Source organism: Alligator mississippiensis, chromosome 3 (genome assembly GCF_030867095.1).
Source record: "Alligator mississippiensis isolate rAllMis1 chromosome 3, rAllMis1, whole genome shotgun sequence".
NCBI classification, from domain to species: Eukaryota; Metazoa; Chordata; order Crocodylia; family Alligatoridae; genus Alligator; species Alligator mississippiensis.
This window is the reverse complement of record NC_081826.1, coordinates 89,224,564-89,243,839: the sequence shown is the minus strand read 5'-3', so window position 1 is coordinate 89,243,839 and position 19,276 is coordinate 89,224,564. Positions and strand designations below refer to the sequence as shown.

The following is a 19,276-nucleotide window of genomic DNA, read 5'->3' as shown; positions in this document are numbered from 1 at the left end:
ACAGGCTCTGGGGGCAGGGGAGGTGGGGGAGAGCAGTGGATATTATACACCTTGACTTTAGTACGGTTGTTGACACTATCCCATGAAATTCTCATTAACAAGCTAAGAAAATCTAGACTAGATGAAGTACTATAAAGTGGATACAGAGTTGGTTGGATCATCATGCTCATTGTCTAGATGGGATGAGGTAGTGAGTGGGGTTCCCCAGGGGTCTGATCTGCACCTGTATTATTCAACATATTCATTAATGATTTGGAGGATGGGACTAAGTGCATGCTTAACAAATTTACAGATAGTACCAAGTTGGGTGGAGTAGCAGACACTGTAGAGAGGGCTATGATCCAGAATGACCTGGATAGACTAGAAAATGGTCTGCAATAAATTGGATGAGATTCAACAAGAAGAAGTCCAAAATCCTGCACTTGGGATGGAATAACTGCATGCACAAATACAGACTGGGACACGAATGGCTAGGCTGTAGTATCTCAGAGAAGGACCTGGGAACTAAAGTAGACCATAGGCTGAATATGAGCCGACAGTGTTCTCTTGTAAAAAAGCCAACAGTATACTGGGTCTTATTAAGAGGCTTGTCACTTGTAAATCAAGGAAAGCGATTCTTCTGCTCTATTCAGCACTAGTGAGGCCTCATGTGGAGTACTGTGTCCAGTTTTGGGCCCCACAAGTCATGAAGGATGTGGCTAGATTGGTAAGAGTTCAGCACAGAGTGACAAAAATGATTAGGGGCCTGGTAGGCTAAACTCAGGCTGAAAGAACTAGAGTTATTTAGTCTGAACCAAGGGAAGACTGAGGTGGGATTTGATAACAGTCTTCAAATACCTAAAGGTCAGTTGTAGAGAGGATGGAGACAGACCATTCTCTGTGGCCATAGGATCAGTCAAAACAGCTATCTGGCTTTATGTCACTTGTGGTTCTGGTCATATGACTGGAAGAAGTATGAGGCTTGTATTTGTATCTAGCATATTTTGACTACTAGAGAATTATTGATGATAAATATTCAGAGCATGATCATGTCTCAGATCAAGAAAAACTACATATTGCAGCAGAAAGTATTCATCATACTAAATCCTCATTTTAGTCAGACTCTATCATCCATTTCCATTTATATTTAATGTTGTTTAAAAAACACTCTGAAGTGGAAAGACTTGAAATGTGTGAAAAGCAGTGGAGTCTTACATATTAAGGAAGTGTTCTTCATCAGTATTTTTCCCTGCTAATTTATCTTTGAAGTGGAATGAGTAACTATTGTAATTGTCCATTCCATTTCGCAAAGGCCTAAATTATCATATTCAATTGATCAACTGTCCGTTTCCCCTTTTCTTCCCCAAATGTCCTGTCCCAACAGTACCCTAATGTGGCATAGATGTTTCCCACTACTAAGAAGCATGATCCCTTGTCTTACCAGGGTAGAGGTTGTACCTGATGTTGTCCCTCCCAATTCTTACTTTTTCCAGATCCTGCATAAAGTGTCCAACTGTACTTCCTAGTTCAGGTGAGAATCGTGGCTGGGATTCTTCTAAGTGAGGCACCTTAGGAAGTTCAACACCCATCTCTCATAGAATGCAAGGAGAGAATAAGCACTTAAATTCTTCACATTTTTTGGAAGTCCCAGCTTTCTTATATAGCAAGCTATCACCATACTGCTGGCAATAAGCCCAAAGCATTTTGTGACATTCCTTGTCCATTTTAATGCAGATGTTGCACATTTAAATATTCCTTTGTTTCTATGTTGTTCTTAATCCAGTATGTTGTACCTCTCTATATGTATGAAGCGTGAGGAATAGTGAGGTAAGATATAATGCCATTTACTTGTTGTTTTCTGTTTTTTCCCCTTTCCTTTATTTTCCGCAAGTATTACAGAGAGTTGTCTTTTAAAAGCAGTTTTACAAAGTTAGACATGATTTCAGTTATGAGAGCCCCAGAGGCTCAACAAAATAATAAAAACAGATGTTTGAAGGAATGTAACAATGGAAGGACTGAGAATAATTTAACCGGATCTGACAAAATCTAGCGTGATTTGAAATTCACTAGTTCTTCTTATCAAAAATGTTATCTGTCTGTTCTAATCTATGCTTAAATTTCAGTTCATAAGCAATGCAACATCAATTATTCCCCTCAATGATTTTTTAATTATACTAAATTACATAATTTAATATAATTTTTTCCATTTAAAATCATTACTTCCAAAATAAAGGAAGACTTATAGATGCATATTTCTGGATGCCAAGATTAAAAGTTAGGCATGTATATACTTTAAACATAGCTAGGGAATAGGTCAATCATATTAATTGTACTTGTACTTGCAAAGGGTTACTTGGACGTCAGAATTATCATATTCTGATCTACAATTTAAAACCAGAGTAACTACATTGAATGTAGTATAATTATTTCATAATTACTCTGAAATTCATAAGATCAGGATCTGGTCTATGCTAATCATATTTTCAAAGTCACCTGTCTTCTTATTCAAGCAAAAGTATTTTTTCCTCCTAAATTTGCAATTTTACTAAACTGAGTGCAGAAATCTGCATCATCTTATATTGTAAGCTCCTTGTAGCTAAGTTTATACAGTGCCTTCCATAACGAGGTCCCAATCTGTCACCAGCATTCTTAAACGCTAATATAAATGCTGCCTTAATATAAATAGCAGCATCTTAGAACAAGGAGGTTTTATTAGTGAGAAATGGATATTATATGTTTCAGTATTTGGAAGTTTAAAAGAGAATAGTTTGAAAATCGGGTAACTTCCATATGCAATAGAGGGCTAGCTGGGCAATCACATTTGCATAAAAAAATCCCACTAGCAGTAACCACTGAAATTGCTTTAATGAAAAACTTCTGTTTATATATTTATGAACACTTGTGCATACTTCAACTGCATTTATGAAAATTTAGCCCTGAGTGTATATTTTCTTCTGCCATTTGGTAGCTTGCCATCAAATTCTAAGTGACATGACACATGGTAGATTTATGCACCATGAAGCAGACACTGCAGGAGTTTCATGTATTTGTATTTTGTTTCCAGTTAAACAATACACAAGGGGCTGTCATACTAACAAGGTATATAATGATTGACTTGTTCAGTCACTTTGAGACCTTTACTTCAATATAGTAGAAACTTCAATAAACAGGAAATTTATGTGCGAACAGATGTTTGCTTTGAATTGCTATATTGCATTTCTTTCATTCTCTGAACAGTATTTTTAGGCTCATTCCTATTTAATCCTAAGCAACTTCCATTGCTCAGGTTAAGCTATACTAACATGTGTAAGTATTCCTAAAGCAATAGGTTTTGCACATCTCACTACACTCTGCTACACAAGGGGCATCATTTGTACCTCTGAATCATATGGACTTTTCAGGCTAACACTCACATTTTAAATGTGTATTGCATACTGTAAAAATTGCTTTGTATGGGAAACTAGGATTTGTCATAAAGTAAAAAAAAAAAAAGACTAGCCATTATAAGCAATAGATCCAGTGCCCAAAGACAGAATTTGCTTTAGTTGCACAGTGGGCATTGGAGAGGAACCCTGACAATTTTGTCATCCTAGACATGGGAGAGGAATTCCTGGATGAGCTCTGTAGCTAGAGACGATCCTAGCAGGGTGCGGGGCCCAGACACAAAGAAGCTGCCGGTGATGGCAGGGAGTAGGGAGGTTGCAAGCAGCCGGACGCAAAGCTGGTGGCAGTGGCGAGTCAACAGTACTAGGCGGAACCTGCAGGAGAGGCCGCAGCCGCTCCACCAGGCCCCCCAAAGCACAAAACCTGGGGCAGTCACCCCGGTTCACATGCCCTTAGAGACAGCTGTAGCAATCAGTTTACAATTTAGTCATGAGATTTGTTGTGTTTGATGTCAACAGAGGGCAGGATAAGAAGTAATTGTCTTAAATTGCAACAAGGGAAATTTAAGTCAGATGTTAGGAAAAACTTTCTAGCTATGAGGGTGGTTAATCACTGGAACAGATTACCTAGAGAGGTTATGGAGTCTCAAACCACTGGAAATTTTCAAGAGCAAGTTAGAAAAAACACTCATCTGGAGGAGTGAATGCAGATCCTTTCCAGTCCTATTGTTCCTTCCAACAGTCATTAGGAGTCACTTTCTTCTAACACTCCTCTTTTTTTAGAATAAGGATAAGAGTATTTGTTGCTAACATGTTTCCTCTCTCTCCCTGTACCATCTCTGTTTCAACTGATCAATTCATACGTAAAATCTTCTCTAGTCTTTCTTTTCCAGCCTTCCTGACAGATTTGAAGAAATACAACTCAAGATCTTTCCTGTTTCAATTATTTTCAACAATAATTCATATCCAGCAACAAATTAGAAATCTAAACCGGTCACCATTTTCATATCCTGGCTGAGGAGGGTTTTGTTCAGAAGTCTCATTTTCATTATCAAATCCCAAATTCAATACCCCTGCTCAGTAAGTGTAGGTCTCTTCCCAATACAACAGGCAGAGGTAGAAAAAAAACCCCAAAAACCAAAAACTCATTGCTACTAGAGTCACACAACAGTTCAACCGAATTCAAAAAGAACTGAAGATGCCACTTGTTTCTTTTACCCTGAGGGCCTTTAATCAGCTTCACAGCTGATCTCCTGGTTCAGCTGCATTCATTGTAGCTGTCAAATACCTTTCCTCATTCAATTTTTTCACTGCAGGTCTTGTTTAAACATGGGTAAACTGCACTGTAAAGATTAAAAGTGGAAACGTAAGCTCTCTCAGATTTGGCATCCTCAGCCACACATCCTTTAGGCAGAGTACATAAGGAAAAGATATACTTTTGAGTCTGACTGCATTGTTCTGATGTCAACCCATAATCAGCTTAGCTGTGCTGATTCCAGTTGTAAATGTGGATTTTGCCTTCCAGCTCATGAGAGCAAATATTTTTGTCAAAGCAAACTGGAATGCTCTCTCCATCAGTCTGTTCTCCTGAAGCCAATTTTTATATCCTAGAATCTTGAAATTAAGAGCTGACGCATTGTGGCCTGGTATCAGTGAGTTGTTGGGGAATGCTTTCTGTTAAAAAAATGGGGGAAAATACTTTTAGCTTTTCTAAGACCTGTTGACTTCTGAGCCTAAGAGTCTGTCTATCCCGTTTGCACAATGCTCCCTCCCTAAGGGACTCTCTGCCCCAACTCTCAAACATGCCAGAGAGAGATCTCCTGAGTGGCAGCAGGGGATGCCCTTGGGGTTGCTTCTCACTGCCTCTTTTCTAGGTTTGGCACATGCAGGTTTGGCACATGCAACAGGTTCTGGCAAGGTATACCTCTGGGCGGTGGAGTGTCATGAAATGCTATAGATATACACTAAGTAAAAAGGCAAATTTCTGTAAACCTAGGAAAGTCTGCTCTAATCAGAAATGTAGGTCCCTTTTCATCACAAATCATTATCATTTTTAAGATGCCCATTGTTATCATTTTTTAAGATCCACTAGGAAATGCTCTTTCCAGTATCATCACAATCAGCATGATCCGTTTTGTAGCAAATTAAGTTAAAATGTCTTGCAATCATTCCAAGATATTCAACAATTATAGCTACAAGACTTCACAGCATTTACCAGCTGAGGGCATTTAACATCTGAGGAATGTATGGTTCTTATAATAAAAAACAAAAAACAAAAAAACAAACACCTCTCTGATGAAGGGCTCTCTGTCCCGCAAGAAGAGGTCACAGGCAGCCACAGACATCCCCCTCTTCCCTGCTAGCAGGATTCCCAGCCCCAGAGATACCATGCAAGCCTCACTGCTCAGGCCTCAAGGGTCTCAGTTGGCCCAAAATAGAAAAAGAAAAAAAAATGCATTTTGGCCATACCAAGTTCCACTTCCTCACACACATTCCGGGTGTCCCAATTGAAGCACCGGACCTAAGAAATGGCAAGCCCAGCTCCCGCCCCTTACCGATCGCCTGGCCCAGACCACACAACACACATACCTACATATGCACACCACCACTCCACACATTAAAAAAAAAAAAAATCATTGCAGCCATTAAGCAACAAAGCTCCAGCACAACTTCAGAATTACAACATATGGTGAAATTCGGTGGAGTATGACCCATTAATCCCTGACATAGATTTGAATCAATCTACTGAATGCAGTCTTCAAGGCTTTCCTAAAATGTTAATGTTGGTTTTTCATGCTTTAAAGAGGTATTGTCATTTTACTGTGTCAGTACATTTGAGTCTAATAGAATCTAAGGGAAATGACACTTCAAGCACTGAATGATCTGCAAGCAAAGAGAAAAAGGGCAAGGTCCTCAACAGTGGTAAATCAATAAGCTGATTTTCACTAGCTGAAGTTCTGACAGTGCAAGTCGCTAGGCAGACTAGACTTTCTAGGTGAACTAAGGTGGATGTGCCACTTTCATTATAGAACAAAGCTTGACAGTCAGCTTTGCATTTGCTAAATCTTTCTTGCATAATAGAAAACAGACTCCTGAATTAAGAGTTCGCTTTGTTCTGCCCCTGAGCACCCATCCATGTTTTGTTCTACATTAGATTTACATGAGTTCCTTACTAATAAAATGAATCTAACATGTAGGGTGTTCATAGAAATTCGGCAGCAGCAGCTGCCATACATATAAACATGCTAAATAGTCTGAGCCAAATTATGCTTCAGTTCTAAAACTGTGGATCCAGATTAGCCCCAGAGACCTGAAAACAGAGGGCTTGATTGATCCTCCGGTGCCTTCTACCCTGGCTTGTAAAAAAGAAGAACATGAATGGGCAAGTCAGGAGAAGAGAAGGACAAGGACTGGAGAGGGGAATATGCATCATCCCACTAGGGCCTGGTTTAAATCATAGGCCCATTTTGCTAATATCGCAGCCTTATGGTGACAGGTGCCACCATTTTCACACCCAGATCGTGGCACCTCCTCCCCCCCCATGCCCCCTCACTGGCTGAGGGGCAAGGTTTAGGGGCAGGTTTAACTGCAGCAGCATAGGCTTGCAATTACCTGTGTGACCCTTGGTCACGTGGTCTGGGGTTGGGCCAGCCCCATCACAGCCCCCATGTGGGAAGCCAGTCTGCAGCCTGCCCCACCCCCAGCCCATGGCTCCAGTCCCAGCCCTGGATCCAAAGGCACTGCACTCCCATTGGCAAATGGCCCTTGCACCCGGTAGGGGATGTGTTGTTTGCTCCCATGCTTGTGTTTTTCCCCCCCTTCCAGCCCCCAGTGCCCCAGTTTTTTCACTGGAGGAACAAACAACACCTTCCCTACCCATCCCTAAGATCTTTCTTCCCCCTGTTCCTTTTGCAACCCTTTCCCCCCTCCCCTAGACTGCTAGGCTTTTTATGATAGTTGGGGAAGTCACTTAATTTTGTGATTTTCATGAAAAATGTGAAATCATGATCTAAACCAGGCCCTACATCCCACCATTGAACCTGTGAAACTGTTGCTGTCTGATCTCATTACATTCCCCTCCCCAGAATGGGAGATTTCCCTTGAAGATATTCTCCTGTGGGCAGCTCCTTTTAGGTTACACTGGCAGCAGAAGTGGAGAACAAATAGCAGCCTTCTTTCTCTCCATTTTTCTGTTTAAATTTTAAGCTTGCTTGAATGCCGCTTAGTATTTTTTTAGGGCTGTGAAGTCTACATGTGCAATGCCGCTGCAAGGATCAATATGCAGTGGCTATTTGAGTCCGGTGACACTTTTTGGTCTTTTGGAAATTATCTTTTTTCTAAATCCTGGCCAGTAGGAAATCTCCTTCTTAGCACACATTTACCTGGCTTGAGCGGCCTGTGTTCCTTCAACCATTCCTTTATGTAGAATCACTCACAGGTATTTAGCACAGGTAAGCAGGCTTTCTTTCCTGCAGTCTTCCTCTATAACACTTATCCTAGTTGCTGCATTTTAATACTTCCCTATCTTTTATAGTAGCCACCCAAGAGAACTGTCAGCAGTCATGCTCCACACTCAAGTTGCCCTTTCAATGCTCCTACTCCATAGAAGAGACTGTAATATTTGGTGACATCCTGCAGCAATCTTTCCTGAGGCACAAAATTAAGTTTCTTCCCTCCTGTGGTGGAGCATATATTTTTGATCCTATGTTTACCTCAGAGACTGTAGGCAAGCCAGTAGCAGCAGCAGATGTAGTTGCGGCAGTGACTCTACCAGCTGAAAGACAAAAATAGGAGGAAACTAGATTGTAGTCTGCACCAGGAACCACAAGAATTAATTCAGACTGGAGAGGAGAGTCCACTGGGTCTCTTCATTACCAGAACAGCACAACAAAACTGCTTCAGGTTCAGCCAGATGTCTGTAATGTTTAACTAGCAGAGATGAATCCAAATGAGAAATTTCTTCCCTGAAGCTGCTAAATGTCCTCAGAGTTGTATCTATTCCTGAATTCACACTTTGCAGGGCGGGTCCAACTCAAATAATTCTCTTAAGAAGTTCAGCATTAAAAGGAAAACAAAACAAAACAAAACAATAATTGGCCCACTTGCAAATTGACTAAAACATTCTAAAATGCTATACTGGTGACATGGCTACATTCTACATTTGGTGCGAACTCACCACTTGCAAATAAGCAAAGTTTTGCCTCAGCAAAATATTTACACCCATGTCTAACTTTAAACATATGAAGAACCCCCTTGAGGTCACAATTCACTGGGTTGAAGTTCAGGACACATTTGAAAACCAGAGGCTACATAAAATACAAAGGAACTCAGCTCAGTCCCTGGGCATTCCCTAATACCATTACAGCTAGGGACAGACATTCAAAAAGCCAGAGCCTGAATTGATTCAATCTGTGCAAGCTAGTCTAACCTGCCTAGATTGAACCAATTTGCAAGTGAATTGGCATTCCCTTTTCACTCAGGAAATGTGGGCACATGCCTACAGTGGCTCAGGCTCAAAGCCAGGGGGTGCTAGAGCAGCCCTTGGCTGCAGACAAGCTGTGACGGGAGGGGGCATGGTCAGCCCCAGCAGTAACCTCAAGTGAATTGGCCAGGGAGTGGGTTTAATACCCACCTCTCTGTCCCACCAGTCTGGACCCGAGCACCCCAATCCCAGCCACAGCACACTACCACTCACCCCACACAGTCAGAGCTGCCACACACTGTGCCACCCTGCTCTGCTCCTGCCCGCAGCATAGCCCCTCCCCCACCCATTGGGAAAAGGCTTGTGGTCCCAGGAAACAATGAGAGGGGCAGCTGCCCCTGTCAAGGTCCCTGCCCCCTCACCACTCCAGGGGCAGGGGCAGGGGCAGGGGCACAGCCAGAGGCCAGCCAGCGTGGCCCCCTTAGGTAAGGGGGCACAGAGGGGGGCTATTTCAGAGTTTCATGGAGGAGGCAAGGAGGGGGCTTATCCCACTGCTCACCCCAAGGAGGGAGTGATTGGGGGTGGTGGTCAGGGCTGGCAGACCCCTACTGTGGTCCCCCAGGGGCAGAGAGGGAAATAAACCCTCTCCTTGCCCCTTTGCTTCAGGGGACCATGCTGGCCAGTGTCTAGCCACACCCCTGCCCCTGCTGAAGTGAGGGGGAAGCACCAGATAGACCCCAGCCTGGGTCCGTGCCAGTGGGACAGGGACTGGAGAATTAAACCCCCTTCCTGGCAGTTCATTTGAGGCTACTACAGGGGCTGGCCATGCCCCTGCCACTGGAGCAGTGAGAGGAGAAATGCCTGGCAGTTCCATTCTGGTAGGACAGGGGAGGGAGGGGGGAAATAAACCTCTTCCTTGCCCCCTTCCCTTTGGGAGGGGGGGTAGCCTCTGGCTATGCCCCCACCTCTGCCTGCCCCTCCTCTAGCTAGGGAGCAGAGGGGTGGGGCCAGTCCTGCTCCGCTGGAGCAGAGAGCACAGCCCTGCCCAGGGCTGCAGAGCATGCCAGAATGCTGGGGGACTCTGGTTTAATTTAAACCAGGAAGGGGTCTGGAATAGAAGTTCCATAAACAGGTTTAAGCATAAGCAGTTAAGTCTGATACTACATACAACCAGGTTTCTCTCAAACTGGTTTCAGCAATTTTGAAACTGGTTTATGTGCACTGAACTTGCATTCTGTTACAGGTTTAAACCAATTTCTGATCGCTTAAACCTGTTTATGCGCAACTTCTGTCCCTGGCCTACTTGTATTTATTGGGAATAGTCCTACAAAACATAAACTTCCACAGATTTTAGGAATAAATTGAAAAGCTTTTACCTGCCAAGAGCTCTGTCTAGGCCTTTGAGGTTTCTTTACTGCTATGCACACCTAAAACAGAGCAGGAGATATTTTCTTTAGTTATAGCAGTATGGATATCAAGAGAAACAAAGAAACCTGGAGGCCTATATTCAAGTGAATTATTTACTCTCCTCAAAGCTCAGAAATCAAACTGAGCCCTAGGTCCAAAGTATCTCTGGGACAGAGACAGAAATTAGAGCAGGTCTGTAAGTTATAATCAGGAACAAACCTTAAAAATTTTCATTTCACCAGTTTCTTCAGGTTTTATTTCCATACTTCTGTCAACAAAGATTTTTTAATTACAGTTCATTTAGAGAAAAGTGTGAAATAAGGCGTACCTTTCAATTCAGATTGGAATGTTCCCCGTGTCACTTTCTGTTATGAACATTTTGGAGGTTGTTTTTTCCCCCTAGGTTGCAAGTCTTCTCTAAAAAAGGAAAAAAGCTAATAATGTAAGCCACCTTTCAGTCACAAATAAAAAAATTGCTTCCCTGGATGTTTTAAATAGTAGCATTGCACTCATTATATAATTGCAGAACACTGAATTTAATAAAACAGAATCTAGTTAATACAGAAAGAGTACCCACAATATAGTATAACGGCCTGGGAGGTAAAAGAACATTTTGCAAATATACAAATAAACATAAGAAATATTAGCCTTTAAAGGGCACAACTTTCAGACAGTGACCTCCAGAATTGTACAGTTCAGTCATACAGCCACTCACAAAATGTGCTCAGAAAATTTGCATGTCCTTCAGATTTTTTTGAAAAATTGACCTTAAGAATGCAATTCAGGACAGTATCCCAATTTAGGAAGAGTGCTTAGGCATATGGTTAAATCCCATTGAATTCAATGGGGCTAAAGTATACCTTTAAATTTAAAACTTTCCTGGATAGGTATAGACTTCATTTTGTACTTTAGGGCTGTTCTGAATCATCTTTAGCATGAGTATATTCTCAGTGTGCCACTGGACCATAATATCATCTAGTGTGAACTATACTGTGAATTTAAAAAAAAACAACAAACCCCACCCCACTTTTATTTCAATAGTATCATGAATGATAGGAAGCACCATTGCCAGTCATAGCTAATTAATTAACAGTAATGAAATAATTGTGTCTTGGCTGATGTCACAGTCTGTAAAACTTTCACAAAGGGGGAAAGAAAAAGATTTTTTTCATCCGAAGTTTTCATTGACTCTTTTTTTAAAAAATGGAAGATTTCTGATTCCCATAGTTGTCACTTTTAGTTTCCACTTAAGTGTAACAGCTGAAAAGCTTGCCTGGCAGCAGGCTGAATGGGTGAACTGTGCTTAAGAGTTCTGCAAGAAAACAGTGGCAAAACTTTACAGAGCGTACATAAGCTTTACCAGACAGGACGGTATGCAGTGTACAATGCATGCTTCTTATTGGAGCATTTAAATTGTGACCAGAGGCCACATAGCAAACCAGGGACTCTGATTGGCTGCTACTGAGCCATAAAAGCTGAGGGAGGGAAAAGGGGGAAAAAAGGAAGAAGAGAAGCTTGGAGGAGGGAAAGGAGGAGCAGACTCCGGCCCTGGAGAGAGGGGGCACAGATTCAGCCCAAGCCAGGGGGACTGAGCTGAAACTTGCCCAGGGAGCAGGCATCAGTATGGGGGAGAGCATGTATCATCCCATGAGAAGCTGATTACCCACCAGGTTTGGAGCTGTGTAACCAGGGACACAGGGTCCAGGGAAAGAGTGGGGAGGGGTTGGTAAGAGAAGCTATTAGGCTTGCTGGGGCTGGGAGAAGCAGCAAAGCCTTTAAAGGGTTAATGACCAGGCTGAAAGTTGTGTCTGACTGAGACACTGGGGTGAAAACAAAGCTGGGAAGGCTTGAGCCACAGTCAGAGACCTGCAGAAAGAAACCCCCGGGTGGATGTGCTGGGAGGGGGAGACAGGCCTGAGAAGGAGTGGGCTGAGAGGAAATGAACCAGCGTGTGTGTGAGGGGTAGGGTGGCCATCATAGAAAGACAGTCCAGTTGTCCTCTGTCCTCTATTGATATGAAACCAGATGCCTTTATATCTATGGCTTCTGGTTTCATATCAATAGAGAACAGAGTAGCAGAAAACTGGAATGTCATCTATGATAGCCACCCTAGTGAGGGGACACCTAATCACTAATGTTTGCAGGAAGTGTATTTTCAGAAGGAAACTGCTTAAGGAATAATCTGCCAGTAAAGGAAATGAATAGACCCTATTGCCTGCAGCAGCTGTTCAAAGCCTGTTTTGCTGTGTTACCAGGAATGATTAAAGGAGCCCATTTTCCCTGAAGCAGCAGAAGCCTCACCTCCATCTAGTGGTGGATCATAGTTATAGCTGTGTTGCTATTTAGTGTTATGGAAAGTGGATTATTACCAGAAGGAAATCAATTGGGTTACGGAAGTGGGACCACCCAGTGTGCTGGAATTATCCACCTAATTTTGTAGGTGTAAATTTTATCTAAATCGTTAGTTTTATTATTAACTATTGTTATTATATTTTTGTTTATTTTGTTTATTTATTGTTCTGTATAAAAATGGGTTGTGTATAACAAATAATAAATGTGTTCGTCGGGTTCAGAGTGAATTCCTGGACAGTGAGGGTGAGGGACACATCTCTCCATGGGACACCTCAGTCAGTAGTCTGCCTATGGATCTGGCCAAAATCCAGTACATCACCCAGCCTCAGTGTGCCAACACCGGTTACATAAGTATATGTATTTATTCAATTTATATGCTGCCCATCCCAACAAAGGCTCAGGGCAGTTTGCAATAAGAGAATGGAGTAACTTATAAAACAGGAGAACAACAAGAGGACAAAACAACTTAAAAGGAAACTAGACTATCAACATAAAAACAGAGATCCCCTCCAAAACAATAGCTCAGCCTATATCTGTGTGTTAAATGCCAGCCCAAGTAAGAAGGCCTTACATTCCCAAAAGATGTCTAGGTTTGGACTCTGGTGAGCCGCAAGAGGGAGGAAGTTGCAATGCTGAGGAGTGACTGCTAAAAGGGACCTCTCATACATTTTCACCAAGTAGACTTGGCATGTTGATGGTACTTCAAGGAGGATGCACTCAGCTGACCTTACTGATAGGCATGGGACATAAAGAAAAAGCAGTCCCTTGGGAACACATGTGCTGCTTGAAGACTTTAACAAAAAATACAAAAAACAACACTTTACCCCAACTGTGCATTCCTACACCAAGCCCTGTGCATGCCCAGAAGCAGCAGCACCTTATTTGGACCCAATTCACCCAACATCTGTAAAGATCGGATGCTTTAGGGAGCTTTTTTGGTGCTTTTATCTAATAGCTGGTTGAATCATCTTAGCTAAAATTGACAAAAATCCCTGCTAAAGTGCCCGATCTATACAGATGCCGCAGAACCATGTTGAAGTAAAGAGTGGTTTATGGATTTTTTTAATGTCTGTAAGCAGAAAGACCCAAACCATTTAGGGTCATATCAGTCAAAGCCAGCACCTTGAATTGCACCCAGAAAACTAAATGTTCCTGTGTACTTCCACATGGCAGTCCTTGAACAGGGCCATCCCTAAGGGGGAGCGAATCAGGGCAACTGCCCCAGGCCCCACGCTTTGGCAGGCTCCACAGAGCTGGACAGAGCAGCAGCAGCATGGAGCCAGGCGGAGTGGTGGCAGGGCCCCACATGGGCTGATTTGCCCTGGGCCTTGCACCCTGCTCGGGTCACCTCTGTCCTTGAATTCAAAGAAGATAGTCATAGGAACAAATATGGGCTTGTTAGACTTTTAACCTATGTATTAGGCTGCTAATTATTACTGAAGTCTCACATTACAATTACATTGACATTAGCTTTGACAAAGAAAGCTGAAGGTTTTGTCTGATAGGAAACTGTAAGGTGGGTTTTAATCTACATAGGACACAACTGATGATCAAATGGTGTGTGTTAGGGCAAGGAAAAGATGTGCTGCTCTTGTAGTCAATTTTAGCAAAGCATTTCCTATGTGCTTTTCTTTTTAAATATGTTAGTTAGCCTGCCTAGAGCATTTTAATATGATATATAAATATCAAAATCTATAGAAAGGATATCTATACCTGGCTTATTTTATTACTTTTTATGATAGTAATGTCCTCGTAAATTTCTTTATTATGTTATCATTTAAACGTAATTCTGTCTTATTTATATATTCACTTCCAATTACTAGGGTATCTGAATACATCACAGTCTGTTATATATTCATCCCAATAAGACCCCAGTAAAGTAGGAAAAGCAATTATGCCCATTCTATGGACAGGAAAATGAAGCAGAAAGAGATTAGGGACCAGATCCTCAAAAGGTATTTAAGCACCTAACTCCTACTGATTTAAATGACAGAAAGGCATATTACCCAGGGCCATACAGTAAACTTACCGTTGTCCAGCAATGGCATCCTCAAACACACCACACCGCTCTGGGCTGGCTGCCAGAAGCAGGCACATCCACTTGGCACTGAGAAATGCTAACTGTGCAGTAGCAGAAATGCTTATGTGAAATGCTAACTGTGCAGTAGTCTAATAACACTGAGCAATAGCATGCTGGGCAAAACCCGTGCTAATACACTACTGTGCAGTAGTAAGCTATGGCGCAGTTAGCATCTGTAAAAACCCATGTGCCAGCACAGTACCACCAGTTACTATGCATTGATTTAGTACTTGGTTGCCCAAGTACTAAAACTTAATCCACAATAACTACATAAAATGAATATGTAGATGCACCCAGTGTGGACTAATTAGCAATTCTAATAGCCAACCTGAATGCAATTACACTGTTTCCAGTTAAGGAGGTAGCCCACATGGATGTACACAACAACATGTCTGAGGGCACTACTGCTGGGCGCAGTAAGTTTATTGGGTAGATGTGGCCTTACGTACCTTGGAGACTACCTTAGATCAGAGGGAGAGTGTGAGATGCAACCAGAATTTAAGCCCACGTTTTCCAAGTCCAAGGCTAGAGCTTTAACTACTAAAGTTTGTGTGTATATCTATAATTGTCTGTGTGTGTAGAGACCATACCTGATATTGTGGGCTCTTAGAAGACAAACATAACCAACACTAATAATGTGTGAATATCACTAGAACTTCAATTCTTCCGACACAATTCTCTCTCTCAGAATGCAGGCAGTTGGCCATTGATGAAGATTGTTACTTAAGTTGCTTTTTCTATGACTTGGCCATTGATTGGCATTTAGTCCCCATGCTGATGGCATTGGTTATTCCAAAACATTTAAAAGGGAATATCATGTGACAGTTGCCATCTTCTACCTCACACAGTCAGTGGAAAAATAAAAATGAACTGATCTTTTTCATAAACAGTTTGGATCAGGTTACCAGGTTTTAGAGAAAAATTCAGGTCAATTCACCCATCCCTCAGGCATACCCACAAGGTTCTATTAAAAATGTAAAATGAAATTCTGTCAAAAATGAGTGTCATACAGAGAGGATAAAGGCTTTTTTAGAAACAAATTTTAAAATACTGCATAGGAATCACAGATACAAATCTCTCTCCTAATTTCTGTTCTAGTGTTTGCATACTAGCAAAAAATAAATAGGAAATGGCATTATTCCATCCTTAGATTATACTCAGAAACCAGTCTACATAATATTTTCTTATTACAGAAGTTGTAGAAAGGAGAACTTTGCAGTTATTCTGTTTACCTATAGAAACAAACTAAGGTTAGTGATTCATCACTAAGAAATTGGTTGGCTCTTAAAAACTAATGCTGCCTATAGATATGCTCTAATGCAATAGATACAACTCGAATGAGCTTTAGTAAAAATGCCCCCGTGGCCATTTTGAAACATAGAAGGTGTTTCATGCGACATGCGACATTGAGCCGTGTCCAGGAACTGCTCTAATTACCTCCTGCCCCTCCCCACCTCCTAGCGCATGTATAGGTAGCCTAAACTAAGAATTTATATCTGCACACCATGGTACTGTTCTATTTATGGGGTCCCTTTTCCCCAACATCACCACTGCAAAACTGATCACTGTGCTGACCTATGTATGGGTTATTGAGCCATGTGTCTGCTAGCTCTTCCCCAGCATTTTCAGCCTTGTTTCTCTCTTACCTCCACCAAGGGAAGTGGAAATGGAGTAGTTCTTGTGCCATTCAGCTTTGTCTGGCTTTTTCACAGATCTCACAAAACCTTCCATACCTGAATTAAGATTAGGTAGTAAACCCCCATCTCTAAGCTAAAATAGGAAACAGTTCCTAAGCCAGGGAGTTTAGAATGTATGGTCCAGATTCTGCCAAATTCCTGCTCATGATGATGAGTCATATGAAACCTGGTCCAACTGTTCAAGTAATAAGATACATTTTCCCTTTGAACAATCAAAAGCCATGTTCTTATTGTCATAGATTGTAGGCACAGTATAACAAAAATATAGAACTTACCATTAGTCACATGTTTAAGATGCAATGAGTGGATTGAGTAAATAGAAGGGGAAGCACAAGATAACACTGAGACTATGGTGAATGTAATAAACAGCCACTAAAATGTCTACAGATCTAAACATATTTTCCCGATACGTTTCAGAGCAAACCATGATGCCATACATTTCATGCACAATTCACAGAACAAAGTGTTAAAGGAGTAAACCAGAGTATTGCATTTAGAGATATGCATCATTGGCTTGGCATCTGAGCATCATATATTTGCTATCAGTTGTTTAAGAGCCAGAAGTGTTTTCAAATAAGATGCAATAACAAATACTAATATTCTACATGCTAAGAAAGAAACGCTTCTGTATGCACTATTCCAATTGATTCTGTGTCAGAGGTTTGAATGAAGAAATAAGTCTTGAATTGTTGTCCTGAGGCATGCTACACTCTGGCTCCCCTGAATTGCCTGAGTAAGCAGGTTGCCCAGTCATGAACCTAGCACTAAGAAAGCCCTCCCCAGTGTCTTAGAGTTAATACAACACAAGAGAGACCCAGGACACAAAGACCCTCAAAGGAGTCTTACAGTGAGAAGTTATTTAAAGCCTTTTAGCTCCAAACCATAACTAAAAATTCAGACAATAAAACACGTGAAGTTCTGAGACTTTACACTTTGTGATCCCCCAAAGACCTAAAGGTTCATCATGCGCACTCTACTCTATGCAATACCATTGGTGTAAGGGGGCCTATAAATGAGTGTAAATATGATTTATGCCCACTTAAAGGACACTTGTGGTAGCAGGGTGGTGTAAAACAGACTTCTTGTAAATATGAATAGAACCTCAAGACCTTCTAGCTAATGCTCCTGAGAAATCACAAGGAGAAAACATCAAAGCAATCAATTTCAGTTACAATTCTAATATATCTGACAGTTAGCTCTTGAGAAGGGGTGACAATGCCAAGAACACATCAGGTGATTAGAGAATACGTACTAGTGACAGTTATACTGCATAGTTTGTCAAAAGAACACGGACAAAACTCCACATAAATTCAACGCCACCAATAGTGTAGCCTAGGTGTAACAGCTGCAAAGGCTCACTTGGCTGCAAGTTGAGTGGGGGAGCTGTGCCTAAGAACTTTGCAAGAAAGGCAGCAAAAATTTTGCAGAGGGTGCAATAGGTTTTCCAGGCAGGAGGGTATGCAGTACCCAGTGCATGCTTTTTATTGGAACATTTGAAGTGTGACCAGATCCCCCCATTGCAAACCGAGGGCTCCGATTGGCTGCTATTGAACTATAAAGAGCTGAGGGAGGGAGAAAAAAAACAAACCAGAAGTTGGAGGAAAGCAACACCAGCCTGGAGAGAGGGGCAGAGACTCAGCCCCCTCTTTCCCTCCCCAATCCCCACCCCATGCAGAGGGAAGAGCTGAAGCTTGCCAGGGAGCAGACATCAGGATGGAGGAGAGCCGGAGACATCCCAGGAGAAGCCGATTCCCCACCTGGGTCAGAGTTGTGCAATCAGGAACACAGGTACCCAGGGAATGAGTGGGGAGGGATTGGTTGGCTGGCTGGGAGCAGCTGCCTGGTCAGAGACCTGTGGAGGGAAGCCCTCTGTTTGAGCTGGAAAGGCTCATACTGCAGAAACAGAGACCTGCAGAGGCAATCCACTGTCTGCACATGGAGATGCTGGGAGAAAGAGACAGTGCAGAGAGGGAGTGGGCTGTAAGAATCCCAAACCTGCATGCGTGTGTGTCATGGTGTGGGTTCCCCAGGGATGGCTGTGATGCCCCTAGGACTCCGTGACCATGTCAGTTCTGCCCCTTCTTTTCTTATCTGCCACATGGTGTTGGTATAAATTAATAGGGAGGCTGCCACCAAGTTTCTGCACAGTCACAGTTCTGTTGGACCCCATGAAACCCTGTGAGTTCTTTGACCCCTTGCTGGGTCCCACTTTAAGTTGAATCCCCATGGAACACCCCAAGCCTTATGGGCTACATGTGTGGCTGCAAAACCTCCCCTTTACCACACCCTATGCCTCACAGGTGGTGTATGAATATTATCTCCCTGATAATGTCTTGGCCTAACTTGGCTGCCTGTTGTCGCTGGGCTCTGGCCCCTGTCACAGCTCCCCTCTGGCACTGGGCCTCTACACAATAGTGTGCCCCAATGGGGCCTCCTCCTCCCCTATTACCCTCATCCCTGTCCACTGGTGCAAATAACAACATAAATGAGAGCCCCTGGGCTATAACATAATAATAATGCTGAAGGCCACACACTGTCTCTTTAAGAAAACAAACTTCTCTCCAAATATTGAGTGCCTCCTAGCCCTGCATATCTTATAAACTCCTGGAACCCTATTACACTTACAAGCAGCAGATCAGGCAACCAAACATCTCTGAGTAGTTCTTTCCTGCAAGAGCTCCTTCCCCTGGCAGCTGCCAGAGACCTTACCCTTGTGAGCCCCAGCCCTGGGACTTATGTGCACCCAGGGCCCTGCGTCCTTCTGGTCAGCTGACCAGGTACAGGAGCCAGCTAATTCCCTCATTAGCCTGCTGCCAATGCAACCTGCAGCTGTGGAGCTCTCTAGCCAAGTGGCTTCTGCCCTTAAAGGAGCAGGCATGCCTTGTTGCCCTGCAACAGTATGTGAGGAGATACTTATTTCCTAGTGTTTGTAGGAGGTGTATTTTTCAGAAGGAAA

At 42.5% G+C, this 19,276-nt stretch overlaps 1 long non-coding RNA gene across 1 annotated transcript in view; it reads right to left on the bottom strand.

Annotated features, from left to right (window-relative positions):
- LOC109283807 (uncharacterized) overlaps positions 1-19,044 on the bottom strand; it is a 108,480-nt gene extending 89,436 nt beyond the window's left edge. Inside the window, exons 1-5 of the long non-coding RNA XR_009460761.1 lie at positions 18,946-19,044; positions 10,520-10,608; positions 10,161-10,211; positions 8,238-8,406; positions 8,075-8,136 (exon numbers count right to left, since the gene is read on the bottom strand). This is a non-coding gene — a long non-coding RNA (uncharacterized LOC109283807). The remainder of the gene's footprint in view (positions 1-8,074; positions 8,137-8,237; positions 8,407-10,160; positions 10,212-10,519; positions 10,609-18,945) is intronic.
- Positions 19,045-19,276: the final 232 nt, after the last annotated feature.